The sequence below is a fragment of the Equus caballus genome, chromosome 6, assembly GCF_041296265.1.
Source record: "Equus caballus isolate H_3958 breed thoroughbred chromosome 6, TB-T2T, whole genome shotgun sequence".
Taxonomy (NCBI): Eukaryota; Metazoa; Chordata; class Mammalia; order Perissodactyla; family Equidae; genus Equus; species Equus caballus.
In genome coordinates this window covers 54,303,485-54,323,482 of record NC_091689.1, presented here as the reverse complement: position 1 = coordinate 54,323,482, position 19,998 = coordinate 54,303,485, and the positions used below count along the sequence as shown (strand labels likewise).

General features: G+C 41.0%; 1 protein-coding gene and 1 pseudogene across 2 annotated transcripts in view; both read left to right on the top strand.

Moving 5' to 3' along the window:
• GRIN2B (glutamate ionotropic receptor NMDA type subunit 2B) overlaps positions 1 to 19,998 on the top strand; it is a 402,696-nt gene that overhangs the window by 309,942 nt on the left and 72,756 nt on the right. The gene's annotated exons all lie outside the window — the stretch shown is intronic.
• On the top strand, positions 938 to 1,147 carry LOC111774091 (U2 spliceosomal RNA; annotated as a pseudogene).

Below are 19,998 nucleotides of genomic sequence, written 5' to 3'. Positions count from 1 at the left end.
CCCTGGACCAACAGCATCAGCGTCACCTGAGAACTTATTTGAAATGCAGATTCTCAGGTCCCTCCCCAGAATCTCCAGGGATGAGGCCCAGCAATCTGAGTTTTGACCTGAAAAAATTCAGGGATAGTTTATTATAGACATTTCCTTTTCATGAGGAGAAGAGAAGTATCTGTTTAATGGATATTTGACTGCTACTCTGTCATTGTTCTCTGTTCTCATTTTATTTTCCAGCCATTAACTATGAAATAAAACTGAATCTTTATCCCTCCATAAAGTGGAAGACAGAGCCAAAAGCCCGGCAAGAAAGAGTTAAGGCCGGTGCCGCTCACTCCAGGAGATTTTGAGTTACATGTGGCCTTGGGTAACTACACCACATATTGGGCTGATTGTCTGGGTATAAAGTAGATGTCTCCTGAGCCCCTACTAAGTGCTAGGCACTATTCTAGGTGTTGGGGAAACAGTATTGAATAAGATCAACAAGTTCCCTGCCCTCAAGGATTTTATGTCTTGGGGAGGAAGGTCAAAAACAAACACATCAGTAAATAAATATGATCATTTCAGATGGTGCTAGTGCTATTAAGTTGGTGAGAGAGCATAGAGTGTCTTTTGACCACGTGATGCCAGCTCCTAAAGGGGCTTTTAGAAATGGCTTTATTATTTTAGATAAGTTGCCAGTCAGATTTCTAAGGACTATGTCCATTGGCTGTTGTTAGAAATTTAACTAGCAACTTAAAGTAAAAACTTTTCGAATTATGCCTATAGGTTCTCTGCTTAAACTTTATATGGATACTGTGTAGAGACTAAAGACCCACTTCCAAGCCACAGGGGAAATGTGGATAGTATTTGGTCTTTCATTTTTTCCATTGCTACTAGGTTTTAGAGAATTGGGATATGAATTTTATAATTCAACACATCGGGCTATAAACATTTCAGTATAGTAGCTTCTTGGCCTTTTGGCTAAGATCAAGTGTAGTATCTGTTTTTATCAGTATTAACATTCCAATATTAATGTTTGCTTTTTCCAAAGAATCAAGAAGCATTAACCTTTATTGTTTAATAAGAACTGCATTTAGTAAGTTATCTACCCTAGCCTGCTGTTCTAAGTGAACATGGCGTTCTTTTGCAGCTATTGTGACAATTATTTCACTTCCTCAGTTGTCTCCATTTGACCCTGTCAGGATGTGATACTACACAAGGCCCTGGTGCAAATGTTTAGGAAAACTCATAAATGAGCAGTCCACAGACTGCTTTTGGATCGTAGACATGTTCTCTGTGGCCTAAGAGTGGTATATTTAAGATGCAATTGGTTTTTAGTACTTAAAATTTGAGTCTCCCTTAGGACTCCAGATTTCTGGATTGCCTGAAAAACCAGGATAGTGGTAACACTGGCCTACATCCTGCTGGGCTGAGGGGGGCGGTGCCTCCTTTGGATGGAATGCATGCTCTCCAGGTCAACACAGCCCCCCAGGTGTCGAATTCTTTTGTTAATGACCTACCTTGTTCCTATAGACGTTGGAGTTTGCAACTCCCAGAACAAGGATGACTTCAGAAAGATTCAGTCCCTGCTTAAGATCTAAAATGTATACCTTGGAAATGGGTTCATTCAGGTATAAGGAATTGGGTTTTTATGGAGAGGACACAGCATTTTGATTGCTCGCTGCAGTCCCCCTTGGAGTCTTTAGGGGCCAGCTGAGAATTCTGAGTACTCCCCTAAATAGGCATCAGGACACGGGGGTCAATCAGTCTATATTGTACTGAATACCCAAATTCACCTTAGAATTATAGAAGGCAAAAGACACTACCTGTTTAAAGGGCTTTCTATTTGTCAGACAATGAAATACAGAAATATAAACTTTTAATGCCTTAAAAGGTTTTGGGCCTACAAAGAGTGTGAATTTGTCTTCTTTCATGGCAAAATAACAAATAATCCTAACTGGAGGAATATCCTGGAAAGGCTTCATAGGTGTGAACTTTCAAGGGGAATTTGTATGATCGAAGGGCATTTCCCTGGCAGAGAAAGGAAGGCTTCGGCAGAGGGAAAATTCAGCCAGAAGATCAGAAAAATGAAGGAAAGGGGGTGAGCAAATGAAAAAGATGTGGAACAGGAAAAAATGAAATTAGAAATGAAGGTGGGGCAAATGTCACGTCTTAAAGTAAGAACAGAAAATTGATAGCGATTAAAGAGAGAGTGGCAGTGTCTGAGTGGAGAGAGAGCAAGATGACTTTAGTCATGCTACTCTGATTAAACCAAAGCAGAGAGAGAGGAAAAAAGCAGAGAGAAGAAAAGAGGAGGTTGAAGCTGTCAAGGCAGAAGAGCCACACTCAGATGAGCTTTTGAACATTCAGGGTAGAAGGGAAGGAAGGTTAATAATGAAAATAATGGCACTTGTATCCTTATCTTTGTGCAAGTGCTAAATAAGGATGCAAGGGGAGCGCTTGGTCTCTTTCTGCCCCAGAGACAGGATATTTTAGATTCCCCCGACCCTACCCCAGAAGTTAGAAACGCTCCATCTCAGAAAGGAACTTCCTATATCCCAAGAACTATGATGAGTATATAGCATTTTCTTCTACCCTGCAAAGCTCAGATAAACTTTTTTTCTTTGATTCCTGTTGGCGTTTCTGCTTTCCACTTGAAAGAAGAGTCTCAGAGTCCACCAGAAGAAGGCATTGCTTTTGCTTCCTGTATCCAGAGTTATCGCTTCTTTTATCAGGCAGCCTCAGTTCAATTCAACAAACATATTCTGACAGGCTTCCCAATGAAGGACTGTGTGCTAGGTGCTAAGAGGAAATAAAGGTAAACAAGACACCCTGTTCTCAAGAAATGTACCTCTTAAGAAAATTACACAGCTGTAATACAGGGAGGAGTATGGTTACAGTAGGCAGCCACTAAGATGACCCCCAAAGATCCCCACCCCTCCAGATGAATTATTGGCCACTTAAAAGACTACACTTGAATGTACTATCCTAGGGGAAGAAAATACCTTAAATTGAGGTTTTAAATGTATTGCACACAAAGTTATGAGGATCTTTTTTTCAGAACCAGAGGAAGTGTTCCTTTTTGAGTAATAAACCTCTCTTTTATGTAATAATATTTGTTATTCGTATCTGATTCCAAAAGTACAGTAATTGCTTGTTAGGGAAAGTTAATAAAATAGAGAAAAGCATAAAGAAGAAAATAAAATTTACCTCAAATTCTACCACTCAGAGATCTTTTCTGTTTGCATTTTGGTTCCTATCATTCTTGTTGTTTTTCTTCTATGCTCTTATATGTTATAGATGTGCTTTATAAATGTAAGTGCATATTTTTATAAAATTGGGATAGTATTATACATCCTATTTTGTAATCTACGTTTTCCTTTAATAATATATTGTGAATGGTATGTCATAAATATATATCATTAAAATATAAAAATATAAGATTTAATGATATAAAAATATATCATTAAATATTTATCCATTCATCTGTTATCTATATGCATGTATTTATCACATAATTTTAGAGCTATATATTACTCCATTGTTTAGAAACTGTGTACGTATGTATATATGTTACAGAATCCCTGGCCCCGTAGGCCCCCCACACACACACTCAAGGGGCCAAACCTTGGCCATGGCTCATTGGTCTGAGAATGTTGACAGTAGGGAGGTCTGTCATTGTTGGGGCTTGCCTTCTGCACCATCACTTCCCAGCCAGCTGCTGAGGGGAGTATGCCAGCAGGTGTCCTGGAGAATGCTGGATACCTGTCTGCGTTAGCTCTTCCCATATTGCTGAACGTGAACTCTGCTCCTACTCTAAAGAAGCACAGCCCTCCTGGGACTGACATCGTAGTTACAAATCTGTCTCTTGGTGCTTTTTCCTAAATGCCTTTTTAAACATGCTCAATAATAGATGAGCACCTGGGCCCTTCTTCACGAAGGAGAGCTCAAGCAGTTTTTAGAACATGAAAAAGCTATTTGGCCCTTTAGACCTGATCCTTGGAACATCCCCAGTTCCCCAGGGCACCTTTTAATAACCACTCACTTGGGGACAGCAAGTGGTTTGCCTGGTGGGTTCTGTTGCTCCATTTCCTCTTCGCGTTACTTTTTCAGTCCTGGATACAACTTTCACTGAATCTGTGTAATCACTCAGCATGGACATTCCCGATCCCCTTCCGGACTTGCTTTCTCTACCCTGCTCTCCTCACTGCTGCACGACTCAAGCAGGATGTCTATACTTGATTTGGTCCTTGTATCCTAGAACTAGGCAAGTCCAAGTCCCCTTGGCCTGTCAAGTCTTGGCTCTACCATCAGTCTACTGGGTGACCTTGGGCAAGTCACTTAATGTCTGTGGGCTTCAGTTTCCATATAAAGCAAGAGAGTTGCATTAAACCCTAAAATCCTTTCTAATTGAGACAATCTGTGGTTTCAAGTACATGTTTAGATTGTCCACAGTGTTCTGCCTATGGCGTATTTTCAGTGACAACCATTTATTCATTAATTAGTTCTAAGAATTGCTTATTTTAAGAACTTTATTTCCTAGATAAGGCGGTTCAGTCATTTGGCTCTTTGAGCTTTGTTGACGGCTGCCTTTGGGGAAAGGAGCTAAGAGGGGAGGTTGAATTTTTTCACTGACCTGCTTCTCTTGCCTTTTTTAGTAATTTGCGGTAATAACAATCTAGAGCAGCCTTCTGTGGCACCTTGCTGCTGAGCAGTTAGGGAAAAACCTTTGAGTGTCTTCTCCTTATGTAGTTGGGCCGTTTGTGTCGCCATGAAAGAGACATTGGTGGCTGGACTCAGATGGCGCTGCCTACACAGCAGCGTGTCACAGTTGCACAGACACACAGGCCTCCAGAGTTCTCTGCCCCACTCTAAAGCAGTCTCTTCTCCTTATTGTTTTAGTCTGTGTTTCTGGTTATTATTTTGCAAATGACCACTTATCTCTTTTTCTATGATCACTTTCTTCAAAATTAAAAATAATTTATAGGGCATGATAGTACTTTTGTTTCCTTTTTGTATTTTGAAATCATTATTGTGTTCTGCTTTACCACTCATTCAGCAAATTTTTAATTAGTGCCTACAATGTTCTGGATGTTGTTCTTCAATAAAGGAGTGTGAAGAAGAAGAAAATGAACAGATGGGTGGAGAAAGCAAGAGAGCAGGTGAGGAAAAGCGAAGGCACAACAGAGAAGCTATAAAAGAGGGAAATTTCACAAAAGGGGTGAAGAACAGTATAGACTCCACCCGGGCCAGAAAGCAGGGGAAATGAAAAGAAAGGAATCAAAGATTTAGGGAGTCAAAACCCTAGTATGTGCCAATTCGTCTTCTAAAGAAGATTCTCTAAAGCCATAGGAGCCCTGGCTCTAACACTTGAATACTGTGTCATTATTTATAAGCCAGACACTGTTCTCAGCAGATTACTTATAGTAACGCATATTTATCCTTACAACATCCCTTTGGAGTCAGTATTTAAGATGAAAAAAACAAACCAAAGAAATCATGAGGCCCAGAGAGGTGTAGTGGCTTTCTGAAGCTTGCACAGCTAGTGGTGGAGGAGCCAGGATTTGGACTATGCAGTTGAATTCCAGAGAGTACATGGAACACTGCACGCTGCTGAATGTAGCCCAGGAAGTCTGGTCCCCTTCACATGCTGTCAGGAGTGCAGTGGGGATTAACGCACACCAGCTTCCATGTGTCCTGATGCTTGCTTCCCTTCCCCATCAATTCTTGCTGCTCTGAAGTTCAAGCCTCATGCTCAATGTTTGCCAAATGTGTCCAGCATTTTTTGCTTTAGCCTCAGGCATTGAATGTAGTCATCGCTGGTCGGTCTGTGTGGTTCTATTCTGGGCCAAGGCAGTTAGGAGAACAAGCCTGAAAAAAGACGTGGCATTTGGCCCGCAGGTTTGCTGGAACATGGAAAGAGATAGGAGAATTATGCGGCTTTTGAATACCTTGGATAGCTCATGCCTGATGATTTCTCTTGTTTGTATGGTGACTCTCTCAAAATGATGTGCAGCCAACGCCTCACACATTTCTACCCTCTCCAGATTTCTCGGAAGTGCAGTCCAACTAAACAAGCAAAACAACCAGCTCAACTTAGAGAGTTCCTAATTTCTTTCTTTCACTCAGAGGGAAGAGGCTGTGGCAGTCTGACATTTTCAATTCCATTTCCTTAGTGGAAACGTTGTTTCTTCTTGGTCCTACTCTCTGACGGTCCAGAGCCTCTGTTTCCCTTGTTTGAAGCCCTTCAGGGAAGTAGCCAGAACTTGGGCAGAATGTCATCCTCAACTCGAGAGCTGTTCTTAAGCCTCAGACTGGGCTTTGCAGAACGAGGCAAATCCAGCTTCACTTCATCATAGTTGCCATCGTAATGGGTGGACAGGGATGCCAGGACCTCAGTTATCTGGACAGGACCAGCCCAGAAGAGCCCAGCACACCAGCAGGATGGCCAGAATTGGACTGCAGAGCTGTTAGCAGTTTCAGCTACAGAAGAGAACAGACTCAGCACTTGTTGTATACGGGAGCTCAGCGAAAACAAAAATAAACTGTCAGAAACAGAACCAGTTGACTCATTGGCAGCAACCAGTTTGGGGGAGCCAGTGCTAAGAACACCCTGTGCATTTTCTCATTGGCATTACTCTGCAAGGCTATTATCGAAAGTTAAAGCAGAGACCATCAGATATAAAGCATCAGCAACAGATTTCTTAAAAGATAGGCTTCATGTCAAGATTCTCACTTTGGTCTTTCGTATACAAACAAGCAAATGGGATTAGTTAACCAAGGCCGAGGTCTTTCATTCTTCAGTTTCCTACTTACTTCTCAACGTTCACACATTTCAAATATTTTCCCACAGCTTCTTTGCAAAGAAACCAGGGAAGCTTTTCTTTCCCTTGCCACCCCCTCCTTCTTTCTATCCAGCCCTGCAGTGAGCTTCTCATTACATCTCTTATCATGATCATTCCAGAAATAGGATCTACCTTTTCTATCACGCCTTTTATCTGAGGATTTCCATTGAGCCACTAGCAGTGGGAGCTTTTTTAGTGACTCCACCTGTAGAGCAGCATTCCTCTGATTTTGGGTCCCAGAGGGAACGTACTAGAAGCACAGGTACAGCCTTTTTGTTCTTTGAGAGTCAGGAGAGAGTGCAGGAAGGAGGTAGCAGAGTTGTGCACCCCTTTTTTTGGGTGATTTTTGACAAAACCAGATATTTAGTCCTGTGTCTGGCTTAACAAATAGAAAGTCTAGTGTGAAGGAATCATAGACCTATGCTGCAGAAAAAGGGAAAGCTGGAAAATTAATGTGACCAATTAGTGGTTACAGACAAAACTTGCCTACTATAAGTGGATGGAGACATACTTATTTGAAACAGTAGAATATTATTCAGCCTTAAAAAAGAAGGAAATCCTTGAGGCTGGCCCTGTGGCCAAGGTGTTAAGTTCACATGCTCCACTTCAGTGGCCCAAGGTTTCACCAGTTTGGAGCCTAGGTGTGGACATGGCACTGCTTGTCAGACGATGCTAAGGTGGTGTCCCGCATAACACAACCAGAAGGACCTGCAACTAGAACATGCAACTATGTAGGGAGGGGCTTTGAGGAGAAGAAGAACAAAAAAAGAAGCAGAAGAAAAAGACTGGCAACAGCTGTTAGCTTAGGTGCCAATCTTTAAAAAACAAATTAAAAAACATTTTAAAAAAGGAAATTCTGCAATATTCAACAAGATGGATGAATCATGAGGACAATTGCTAAGTTAAATAAGGCAGTCACAGAAGGACAAACATTGCATGACTCCACCTATATAAGATATCTAAAACAGTCAAATTCATAGACTCAAAGAGTGGGATGGTGGTTTCCAGGGCCTGGGGAATAGGGGGAAATGAGGAGTTGCTAATCAGTGGGCATAAAGTTTTTCTTACGCAGGAGGAAGAAGCTCTAGAGATCTGCTACACAACATGGTACCTACAGTCAACAGTACTGCATTGTGCACTTATAAATGTGTTAAAGGAGTAGATGTCTTGTTAAGTATTCTTATCACAATAAAATAAAATTTAAAAACTTTTTAAATTAAAATTAAAAATATTTTAAGAGAGAAACTAATTTCCAATGATTAATATAAAGTCACAGTGTTACTTGAGTTCCTGCTGTATATACTGGAGAACAGAATGGAAATTGTCTATTGAGTTAACACTGTACTATGTTCTTCCATTATCATTACCCTTCCTAATGCCACTTGTGACTCCCTAGCACTCAATCCGATAAATCGACTTATTACTTTTCTGACCTCTCTTTGGTAGTTGACACTGGTGAGCGTTCTTTCCTTCTTACAACTTCGATTCTGTTTTGTTTGTCTCTCCTTCCTTTGCTGGCTTACTTTTCATCCTTACGCTCATTCTGTCTGCCCTTATTTACTGGTGTGCTCCAGGGTTCCATTCCTGATCCTTTCATCTTCTCACAGACCTATCTAGATAGACTTTATGGACAACTCATGCCCAAAATGATGACTTCAAATCTGTATGCCAGGTTTTTCTACTGAGCCCTGGATGTATATGCCCAACTACCTTTGTAAAATCTTTGCTTTTATGTCTCATAGAGACCCCAAATCCACCAAACTCAAAACTAATCTCCCCATCTTTTCCTATCCCATTCCAATGTGTTTCTCTTCTGTTACTAATTTTGGAACCACCATTTACTCAGTGATCTAAAGTAGAAACCTGGGAGTCATTCTAGGTGATTCCTCTTTCTCATCTATCTGTCTCTTTTATCTACCTGCTTCTCTTTATTTCTTCTCCTATTGCCTTTGTCATTTATTGTGTGAGTTACTGCAATTGCCTCCTTTCCCTGACTCTGATCTAGCCCTATTCTAATCTATCCTTCACACACTGTCACAGGGATCTTCCTAGAACATAAAATTGTTCCCCTAACTAAAACTCTGCAAAAGCTCTCCATTGACATCAAGATAAAAACTCAAAAGCCATGCCAAAGAAGTTTGATTTTCATTTTCTGGCTCCATTTCCTGCCTGTCTCTTCATCCTCGTTTTCTATCATTCCTCAACTTATTCCCTAAGTTCTATCTTTTTTTTTTTAAGGAAGATTAACCCTGAGCTAACATCCACTGGCAATCCTCCTCTTTTTGCTGAGGAAGAGTGGCCCTGAGCTAACATCTGTGCTCGTCTTCCTCTGTATTTTTCATATGTAAGACGCCCACCACAGCATGTCTTGATAAGTGGTACTAGGTCCATACCCAGGATGTGAACTGGCAAACCCCAGGCCACCAAAGTGGAGTGTGCAAACTTAACCGCTACAACATCAGGCCGGGCCCCCAAAGTTTTATCCTTAAGCAATGATTATGGTTCTCTGAATCTACCATACTCTCACCTTCCTGCACGTGCTTCCTACATGTGCTTTTCCCTCTGTCTAGAAGGGTCAACCTTTTCTCTACCCACCTCAGACCTTTTCCATTTGGCTAACTTTTAATGACTCTTCAAGGCTCAGTTCAGAAGTCTCCTTTGGCAAGTTTTTCTTGACCTCCCTGCAGGCTCCATTCAAAACTGAAAATGTGTGTTCTCTAAGTAACTGACACGTACCTTCATCCAAACACTTATCGCGCTGTATTGTCCTTGCTCATTTTTACACGTCTCTTTTCTCCAGATTGTAAGTTCTGAAGAGCAGGAACTGAGTCTTTAATCTCTTTATCCTTAGTGTATAATGCAGCTCAGAACATAGTAAATGCTCAATGAATGTTAAATGAACAAATAAATGAACTCTTAAATTATTTCATTTAAGCCTCACAACTTCTTACAGGGTAAATATTACCCTAGTTTTATAGATGAGGAGGCTGAGATCTGCAGAGGTTAAATAACTTGTTCAGGATCACACACATATCAAGTCATGGAGCAACATGGGTCTGTCCAAACCTCGTGGAGATTTTGCATGAGCCAGTGAACTAATTTCTATCTACTGGCACTCTAAAACAACTTCTGGTGTAGAATGTTTTCCAGCTTGGTTAGGAGAGAGGGAGCGAAGAGTTCATATCAAGGAGCTTAGGGTCAAAGTTAGGCTGAATGAGGAAATCAGCCATAGATCCTAAGCCCAATGAAACAGATGAACTTTATGCTGGCCTCTATATAGTAGCAGAATTTCTATTAACGCCTGTAAAATCAACACCAGCCAACCAATCAGCTAGCATTCATTAAGCCACCATTATATTCTTGGCTCCTGAGAGAATATAAACTAGTATTGCCATTTCTTGATGAAGTTCATACTGTAATATCTTTCTTCCTCCTCTCCTCTCATTTCTGTTTCTCCCCCATAAGAAAGTAAACTTTTTCCTAGGTACCTCTCCCTACTGAGTTGGGAGAACTATGTTGGAGGCCCACTTGTCCACACATGTTTGATGACCAATTTTATTGATCACATGCCTTGCTTTAATGAAAGACAGAGTCACTGTCAAAGACATGTGCTTCTGCCTGAATACTGTGTGGTTCCTTTTGCACATTTCTGGGTTCACATTGCCCTTTCTCCTTGCATAAAGAAATCAGGTCTTGTCATCGTTCTTCTTTTCTACCACATGCTAGTCTGGCCTGAGGGACTGTCCCTACCTTGAGTTAGGAAGTCTAGGCCAGCTTAGGTCTAAGTTTTTGAGACAAATAGTATGTTCTTGCTTTCTTTCTCATTCCTTTTCTTCTGGCAATAGTGGATATGCTTCAAATGGGACTTTCCTCCTACTTAGTAGAAAGATTTGGGAGATAAAAGAGCAGAGAAGAAGAGGCCATATTAAGCCTTTTAAGTTAAGTGGCATTCCCTGTATTCATTTATTCACTCAAAAAATATTTATTGAACACCTTCTATGCACCAGGCACTTATCTGGTCCTCTAGCACTAACATCCAGTAACAAACGAAAAAGACAAAAATCTCTGCTCTCAGAGAGTATCCATTCTAGTTAGGAAGACAGAAAATGTTGGGACTAAGTAAATTATACAGTATGTTAGACAGAGGTAAATACTAAAGATAGAAAATAAAGCAAGATAGGAAGTGTGAAATATTGCAGGGAAGGTGTTGAAATTTTAAGTGAGTAGCCAAGAAAGACCTCTGAGAGATTGAGGAATTAAGAGGGTGGATTAGAAGTTACTGAACTGAGTGAAGTGGAACTTTTCCCCCATTGTTTATGGGATACACATCCTCGTTCAGGACTCCAGAAAAGGAAGGGGTAGCTGGTAGACTTGAATCTGTAACCCTTGAGATTTCATCAGAAAGATAAATCAACATACATGTAAAGGGAATTTTCTATCATCTCAGTGAGAGTGCATACATTAAGGTCTGTTGAATTTTCAGTGAGGGACCATTTCTCAGTCCTTCCTATGGGATCAGGGAGGACTTTTTTTTATTCACTGCTGTCCTGAAGAAAGAATGAAATTTATGTTCACAGAGGAGGAGGAAAGGGATTGCAGGCAAGATGATGCTGTGAAAGAAGGAGAAAAGCATATGGTTGGGGCATAGTGAGAGGAAAAGAAGACTAATTTAATAGGAGGAGAGCTTCCAATGGAGAAGTAGAAGAGGTGAGATCCCAAAGTTGGCATAGGGTTACTGAGAGATGAAGCATATAAAGTGGCTAACTCTAGAGGGTTTTGACTGCCAGGCTTAAGTGACTTCTTTCCATTTCTACTTTGTTCACAAGGAAAGTCCTTGCATTAACAATCAATTGAAAGAACCCGAAGAGTGTAGGGCATCTATCACAGAGCACGGCACGTGGTGTGTGTCAGTGAGCACCATGAAAGGCTTCATTGAAGTAAATTGCTGGTTATCTAAGAAGAGATGTAGTAACATGTATAACTGTTGAATCCTTAATCATGTAGTTCATGTCTGCATGGAAATGTTAAACTGTTAGAGCTAGAAGGGTACTTCGAATATGTGTCTCCAACCCCTTATTTTACAAATGAGAAAACAGAGGGCCAGAAGTTTGAATGATTAGTGCAGCTTAGTTGATGGAGAAGATGGAGTTCTTCCAGATTGTTTTCCCAAAAGCTTCTTCTGAGGACTTTTTCCCCCAAACAGACAGTTCTGTCTCTCTCTCATACAGACAGTATGCTATCTTGGTGTAAATCAGTATTCTTCAAATGGATGTTCCATGGAACCCTAGCCTCATGTGATCCACTATGAAAAACTGGTTCCTATTAACTTGGGAGAGGCTATCCACTATATCATCATCTTGAAGAGTTTAAAATGCACATTAGAGAAATATAGACTCTAAAATTCCTATAGTAAAGGAAATTATTTAATTTTGCTGTAACGTTTCTCCAAATATATTTCACCATGATTTTTTTTTCACTAAGCACCTATAATCCTGTGGAGTTGTCCTAGGAACCATAAGCAATCAGTCCTCAGCTCCAGTTGGCCTGTTATTAAAAGAGCCTATATGGCGAAAGAGGAAGGTGGATAAATCAGACAAGTTTCAGAGGAAAGTCTAAAATAATCAGGAAAATAAGATGGTCAAGGAGGAGCCGGCCTGGTAGCACAGCGTTTAAGTTTGCAAGTTCCACTTCAGTGGCTCGGGGTTCGCCAGTTCAGATCCCGGGTATGAACCTATGCACTGCTTGTCAAGCTATCCTGTGGCAGGTGTCCCACATATAAAATAGAGGAACATGGGCACGGATGTTAGCTCAGGGCTAATATTCCTCAGCAAAAAGAGGAGGATTGGCAGCAGATGTTAGCTCAGGTCTAATCTTCCTCAAAAAAAGAAAAAAAGTCAGGGAAAAGCCAGTGCTCCTCCTTCTGTCTTCTCTGCCTGCCTTCCTGTCTTCATTCCTTCCTTCAAAAAATAACTTTTGAGTGTCCACTGTATGCAAACCATTGTACTACAGGCTTTGCATATATTATCTTGCTTGTTCCTAACAACCCCCTGGCTAGGTCAGTAATAGCCCTTCCAAATGAGGAAACTGGGAAGCTGAGTTCAGAGACAGTAGGTAACTTGCCCAAGATCACACAATTAAATTAAGTTAGTGGCAGAGCCCAAATTCAAACCACTGTTTAACTAAAGTAGTATTTTTGTCTGTTGTGTTATTCTTCTCTCTTTTTCTTCTCTCCCTTGTGATATCAACAACACAAGGCATAAATGTTAAAACCAATATCCTAAGAAGTTAAGAGAGATACTGGACTCGCAAGGAAATTCAACAGTAAGGCTTCTACACCTCCTATGCCTCTTAGATATTTAATTTAGCATGCAGTTTAGTATTCCTTAACTAGCCACAAGATCCTCCAGGGCAGGGATTTGCTGTCTGCATTGTGAAGTCCTCATTCCACACTGCCTAGGCATGCCTTTTACTTGGGAGGTGCAGATGATAAAGTCCACAAGTTTCATTGATCTCATAGCCCTTTGCAACTGGACCCTGCCTGTTGTCATAGGAGGTAACTGCAATAAGGTCTTCCATCAAAGGAGAAGCTGTTTTCTTTGTGGCAGTGAGAAGGAATTTGAAATTCTGGGAATCCTTATAGGAAATGACAGTCTTTTCCGTAAGCCTTTGACACCTGCAACCTGGTCTTCCAAGTACCTTAGTGTCATCTAATTGACTGCATTAAAGCTGGAGCTGGCTGTGCTGATCCAAAGATGGCAAATTCCACAGGCCTGGAAGGTTGTTTAGTTATTGATGTACATGCTTCTGTGTCTTACTGGATTATAGACTCTGGGAGGGTGAGGGCTACGTCTCACTCATCCCTGTCTTCCTCACAGCACTCAGCCGTGGTCCCGGCAAGGAATAGGTTCTCAACTGTTTGTTGAGCTCTCTGAAGCCCTTGCTTTAGAAATTGAGTGTTGTGACGGACTAGGTAGAGCTAAAGTTTATACTACTCTGTATATGCTCCCATGTAATTTGGCATGTCAAAATTTTGATACAGCCAATTTATTACTGTTCCAGTAATTTAACCAAGGCACGTGTAAAGTACAGTCCAACTCTGCCCAACAGCAGACAGGCCCAGCCAAGCCTAACCAATGAAATTGCAGCCTTTATAGTCCACATCAAACAAACAAGCCCCTAAGATATCTGAACCAATGCTCCTTGACTTGTCAAGCTCAAAGTTAGCCAGCTTCCAGCATTCTTTCATCCAACCCAAATCAACTGTATTGAAACAAAGCTGCAGGATTGTTACCCAGCAATAACCCCAAGTGTGGAACCTTGTTTGTCAGCTCCAGCCTCCTGCTCTGGGGGACTCCTGGTGGGAGGCTTATTATTGTGATCCTCAGAGCTTTTCCCTCAGTGGGGCAGTTCTTTTCTGGGGGACATTCGTTTCATTCCCCTTTTGAGTGTGTGAGAACCTCTCTCCAATGCTAGTCAGGCAGCCGCCTTCATTCTACTCTTTCCCTTTCTTTCCTCCTCTCTTCTCTTTCAGGGGTGAGGAGTAGGAGCATTCTTCAACATGATGGCCAGGGATGGGGGCATGGAGCAAGGAACAAGCTACTTCAGTTCTTTAATTTTTACCTTCAAGACGATATTCCTTATAGTTTCATAACTGCCAGAAGTCATATTGCAACCCATATGTGGTAATAGCCCATCAATAATGCCAGTTAATGAGAAGGGAAGTGTGGAAAGGCAACATGGTATATTGGAGAACAGTTGACCTTTGAGCTTTAGGGAGACCTAAGTTTAAATATGAGTTCTTTTGCTTACTGTTTGTGTGACCTTGGACAAAGTTACTTCAAAGTTCTCAAAAGCTCACACACTTAACTTTCTCCAAAGCTTGCTTTCCTCTTCCATGAAATAATGATAACAATTTTATTAATTTTTTATTGCTGCATAACAACTGACAAACTGGTGGCTTTAACAGCACATATTTATTGTCTCCCAGTTTCTGAGGGTGAGTCTAGGCACATCTTTAGCTAAGTCTTCCACTTAGAGTCTTACGAGGTTGCACTCAAAGGGTTGGCCATGCTGTGTTTTCATTGGAGGCTTGAGTGAGGAAGACTCCACTTCCAAGCTTATAATTCTTTGTTGGCAGAATTCATTTGCTTGTGGCTATTTGACTGAGGTTCTTACTGGATGTTGGCTAGAGGCTACCATAAGGTTTTAGAGGCCACACAGACCTTTCAGCCATGTGGTCCTCTCCATAGGCAGTTGACAACACTGCTCTTTGCTTTTTCAAGGCCAATAGGAGAGTCTCTTCCTCCAGTTTATTAAGAAGAAATCTTACACGTAACATAACCATGGGAGTGACAATCACATCACTTTTGCCATTAATATAACCTAATCAAAGGAGTGGCATCCTGTCACCTTTGCCATATTCTGTTGGTTAAAAATAAGTCACAGGGGAGAATACACAAGGTAGTAACTCAGTGGAGGTCACCTTAGGGCATATTTGCCACAATAATACCTACTAAATCCAGTTATAGTGAGGTTTCCATGAGATAATCTACGTAAAACATATGAAAGAGATGTCAGTTCTTTTCTTCCTGTTTAGGAGACACACTGAGGCAGATGTTCTGAGACTCTTAAGGAAGAGGAGGCAAAGACAGTGGACAGAGTCGGAGGAGGAGAAGCAGGTAATAAAGGAAGAACTCAGCAAAGTGAGGGCAGATGCTTCTGTTCATAAGCTGTCATTAGAAGCATTCCATAGATCTCTTGGGATCTTTTTTTATAATTTCAGGGAGAGGAACTTCTGGTCATTAACCTCATGATGGGCTGCTGTATCGGTTCTTGTTTTTGGTTCCTTGTAGCAGCTATCACAGTCTACTCTCTAGTTTGTTAGTGAGCAGTGTTTGACGGGTTAAAAAAAACCTTTCAGTGTGTTAAGGTGACTGACTAGAAGAATATAAATTTCTAAGGTGAAGTGATGCTTTCGAGTTTCTTCTAATCATTCCTTTCATATATGTCTTTCTCTGTACCCTTCCCCAGATTCCACAACTAGGTCTTTAGATTCTCCCCCTCTTTTTTGCCTGCTATTTAAACATTTATTTGTATAGAACTTGCTTTGCAGGAAAATTTAAAGGAATCAGAGAAATCATTAAATTGGAGGGTAGAAATGTGAAGGAAGGTCAGAGAAGGGGGCTGTTGACATCATTCCACCTACCTGGAGGCTTAATCCAGTCTCAAGGGGGAAGAAAATGAAAAATTCGGGGCTGGGCAAAAAAAGAAGGAGGAGGAGGAGGAAGAGGAGGAAATTGTTTATTTCTGTGAAGATATTAGTACCAAGAATTTGACTTTTTAAAAATGATGATTGTTTTCCAGGCTTAGAGCCAAGTGTCTTTAGAAAACAGCGTTTATGTATTTCTTAAAGAAAATTATTTGCATATCCCCAGTGTAAGAAAGTTTATCATTACCTCTGTCTCTAGGGGCTGAGTTCATGGTCATTCATCATTCAAAAAGAGATGCTCCTCCATTGTGTGGTGAGGCATTTTAGTTGATTGCTGTTATAATTGATAGTATTTTCTTTTATAGCATATACCATACTGAATTTGAACAGTAAGTTAGGTGGCCAGGGGAGCATGCCAAATGGAGAGAATACAGAACTCTGTGGCCAGAAACACAAGTTCAAACCCCAACTCTGCCACAAGCAAGCTCCATGACCCTGGGCAGTCACTAAACCACTCTGGGCCTCAGTTTCCTCATTTTTCAAGTGAAAATTCTGAAATGGAATATTGGTTGCTGGTGATATCACAAGGAAATGACAAATGTCAGAGCACTTCACGTATAGCTAGCATTCAGATATTTGAGAATGCATGGAGAAGGAATACATAAGCAAATAAACATGCATTTTTGGGGAATAAATTCTAAACAATGTGCAGAACTACTCTAACCCTTCTGAAATGTGTTCCAAGTTATAATATTGTATATAAGTGTCATGGGAAAAGTTTAAAATCGGAGAATGCATGTAGTAATTTGCCACTGAGAATAATTAGGCCTTTAATCCAGAGAGAATCACAACCTCTCAGATCTGGAAGGCACATTTGCGGTCATCTGATCAGAGCCCTTCATTTACTGACAAGGATAAGGTCTCGGCTGACAGAGGTTAGGTGACTCACCCAAGGTCATATGCTAAATGGCAGAGATGGAGCTAAAAGCCAGGACCTTGCCCTCCCCCCCCCCCCCCCCAGCGCCCCCTCAGCAGAGCAGAGTGTACGTACGAGTGATTCCCAGGGAGGAATGGTGAAAATAGGTACTGACTTTTATATTCAAAATAATGAGTTTTTTTAAAAGAAAGAAAGCTACATTTTGAGGAATGATTTTGATTATTTAATTTCACTTGTTTGGAACAACAGACTTGAAATGACAAAAACATCACAAATTTTATCTGAATGATCCCAGATTCTGAAGAGAAAGGCTTATATTTTCTAAACAGAGCTTCAATAAAGCAGCTGCACATGCATTACTTTTGACAAGTAAACACGTAAAAGTGGTGTTGCACAGGGCTCAGTCCTGGATCCACTTCGAGTTAAGACTGTCATCAATGACTTGGATGGCGGAACAGCATACTCATTAAGTTCATAGATGAGACTGAATTTAAAGTGGAGGCTAAAGCCTTGGGGGATGCAATTAGAATTGGAAATGACCTCAACAAATTGGACAAGTAATCACAAACTAACAGGATGAAGTTCAGTAAAGACAAGGGCAAAAGGAAGACGAGAACTCAGAGAAAATAAAGACAAGAAAAGTCTGAGACATGGAAATGGCAGGCCAGCATGAGGACTAACAAAAGATATGTGGGTTACAGTGGACCTTAAAGTAAACATGATGCACTTATGTAGCAGGATCACCATTTACCACAATGCAAGTCAATGTATACATTTGGGGTCCTACATTATATGGAAAGGAGAACGATGATTCTGAAGTTTTACCTCCTACGTGGTTCTCCTTATAGTAGGATTATGTCTACCAAAAGGTAACCTGGTGTAAGAGCTAGTGGTTAATATTGCTCAAAATTTTAAAAACTGCCAATTAAAGAAAAACTTCACTATCTTCTGGCTATCTGAGTAGGTAATGAGTGTGGTCCTTACGTGCTCATCCTACCAACTAGATAGGTTCCTTCTCAGTCACACATTTGATTCCTGGAGGTACATGGCAACCTGGCCATTCCTTGGCCCTAAGCTGTTCATTCTTGTAGATAGCTCAGAATGGTCCAGAAGTATTTAATATTGTCCTTATTACCATTCTTTAAAATCAGCATGTCACTGAGATGCTTGAGTGTTTTGTCTACATGCAACACTCTGTAATGTCTAATTATTTCCATGTAAAAGTGACTCACAGTAGAGGAGCATGGACCATGAGGAGAATTCAGCCAAAGAGAAACCATGACATAGTGAGGGGGAATGAGCTGGATGCTGAGCCAGGACCAGAGACGACAGCCATGGGAGTAATAGAGAGAAGGTAGGATTAACAACAGCAGGACAAGAGACAAGACAGGAGTAAGTGTTTTGCCTATGATTTTTTAATGTCCTACTTCCCTGAAAAGGCCTGAACTGAATTTACACGGGTTATCTCATTGAATATTCAGACCTACACATAAGTATAGTTGATATCTACATTTTACAGATGGGAAGACTGAGGGAAGAGGCAGGATAGTTACTCATCAAAGGGCACACTAGGTGGAAGAATTAACATCAGAACCAGGTTCGTGTGACTTCAACACCTGTTTTTCAACTCAACTACTTTGCTTCTAAAAATATAAAAGAGGAAGAGAAGGTGAAGAATAAGAGGTGGAGAATGTGGGAAAAAAGAATATGGGAAATTTAAGAAGTAAAAGGGACGGAGAAAGATGAAAAGAGAAAAGGAGTAGAGGAAGGAGAAAAGGAAAGAGAAGGAGGAGCAAAGACAGGGAGAAATATATAAGAAACAGAGGGCGAAGAGGCTGCCGTACAATGAAGGAAGGGAAGTGTCAAGCACCTGCAGAGTTCTGAGTATTGACTGAGATATCTTTTTTCCAAGACATATTGTACTTTTCCAGTCTTCTTGGAGTACTGGGTCCTGTTGAGGACTTTAGAATTCATGAGTGTTAAAGAGAACCTGGTGAGTGTCTATTGGAAAACCAGAGAATGATTAAAAGGGCAGTAAATGGAACGCGTGTGGGAAATGGGACATTGAACATTGAGAAGTGACCCATTGGTGGTCGTCAGGTATGAAAAAGTTACTAACATTGTGACTACTGAAAACGGCAGAATTTATCTGGAATAAGAGCAGACCTTCTCAATGTCTAGAACACTGACAGCTTTTACGGCCTCTCCCACTGCAGAATATTTTTGATTTTTATGATTTGTCCAAAGGCACTATCTGGCGCTAGGGTCTGCTGCTGACTGTTTGCCACAGTCTGTGCATCAAGAAGCATTGCTCCTGAAATTTTGCTGGGACCTTTAGTAGAATAGGCATGATGAGAAACAGACCTCCTTCTCTGGAAAGAATATGGCTTTCGGGGAGACCACTGGGTTTGAATATTGACACTGCAACTTATTAGCTGAGTAGCCTTGGGCAAGTTCCTCAACTTTTCTGAACAACCGTTCTCTCCTCAGTAAAATGGGGAAAATATCATTTATGTCACTGGGTATATAGACCTTCCTCAGGAATTGGGATGTGGAAGGTATTCCATAAATCTTATCTTTTTTTTCCTTTTTCCTTCCCATGGGGTACAACAAAGGTGAAGAGAAGGCCTCATCTACACTATGGACTGTCTTTATAGGGATGCCAAGAGTAGGGTAATGTCCTGTGTCCAGAAAATGCAGACCCATCCCCTGTCCACAGATAGGGGTAGGACGTGGCTTGCTGAGGTGACCATTTCTCTGGGTGATATGACTTACTAGAAGCTCCCTCCACCTCCATTTGCTAAGTGATTCTTCAGTGTTAAAGACTGACATCTGTGTTCTTACACTTGCCTTTTTAAGACAGAACCATTTTGAAATGAGAGTTCAAGTGCCCTTCTCTAGACAGAGGTGGACTCCTACACCTCTGGAGAGGTGTTTAATTGCAAGTTGAAAAGGCCTTCTTGTATTTTTGACAGAGGGCCAGATTGAAAACTACAAACCCCAGCTCTGACTCTCTTTGGAAGGCTTGGCTT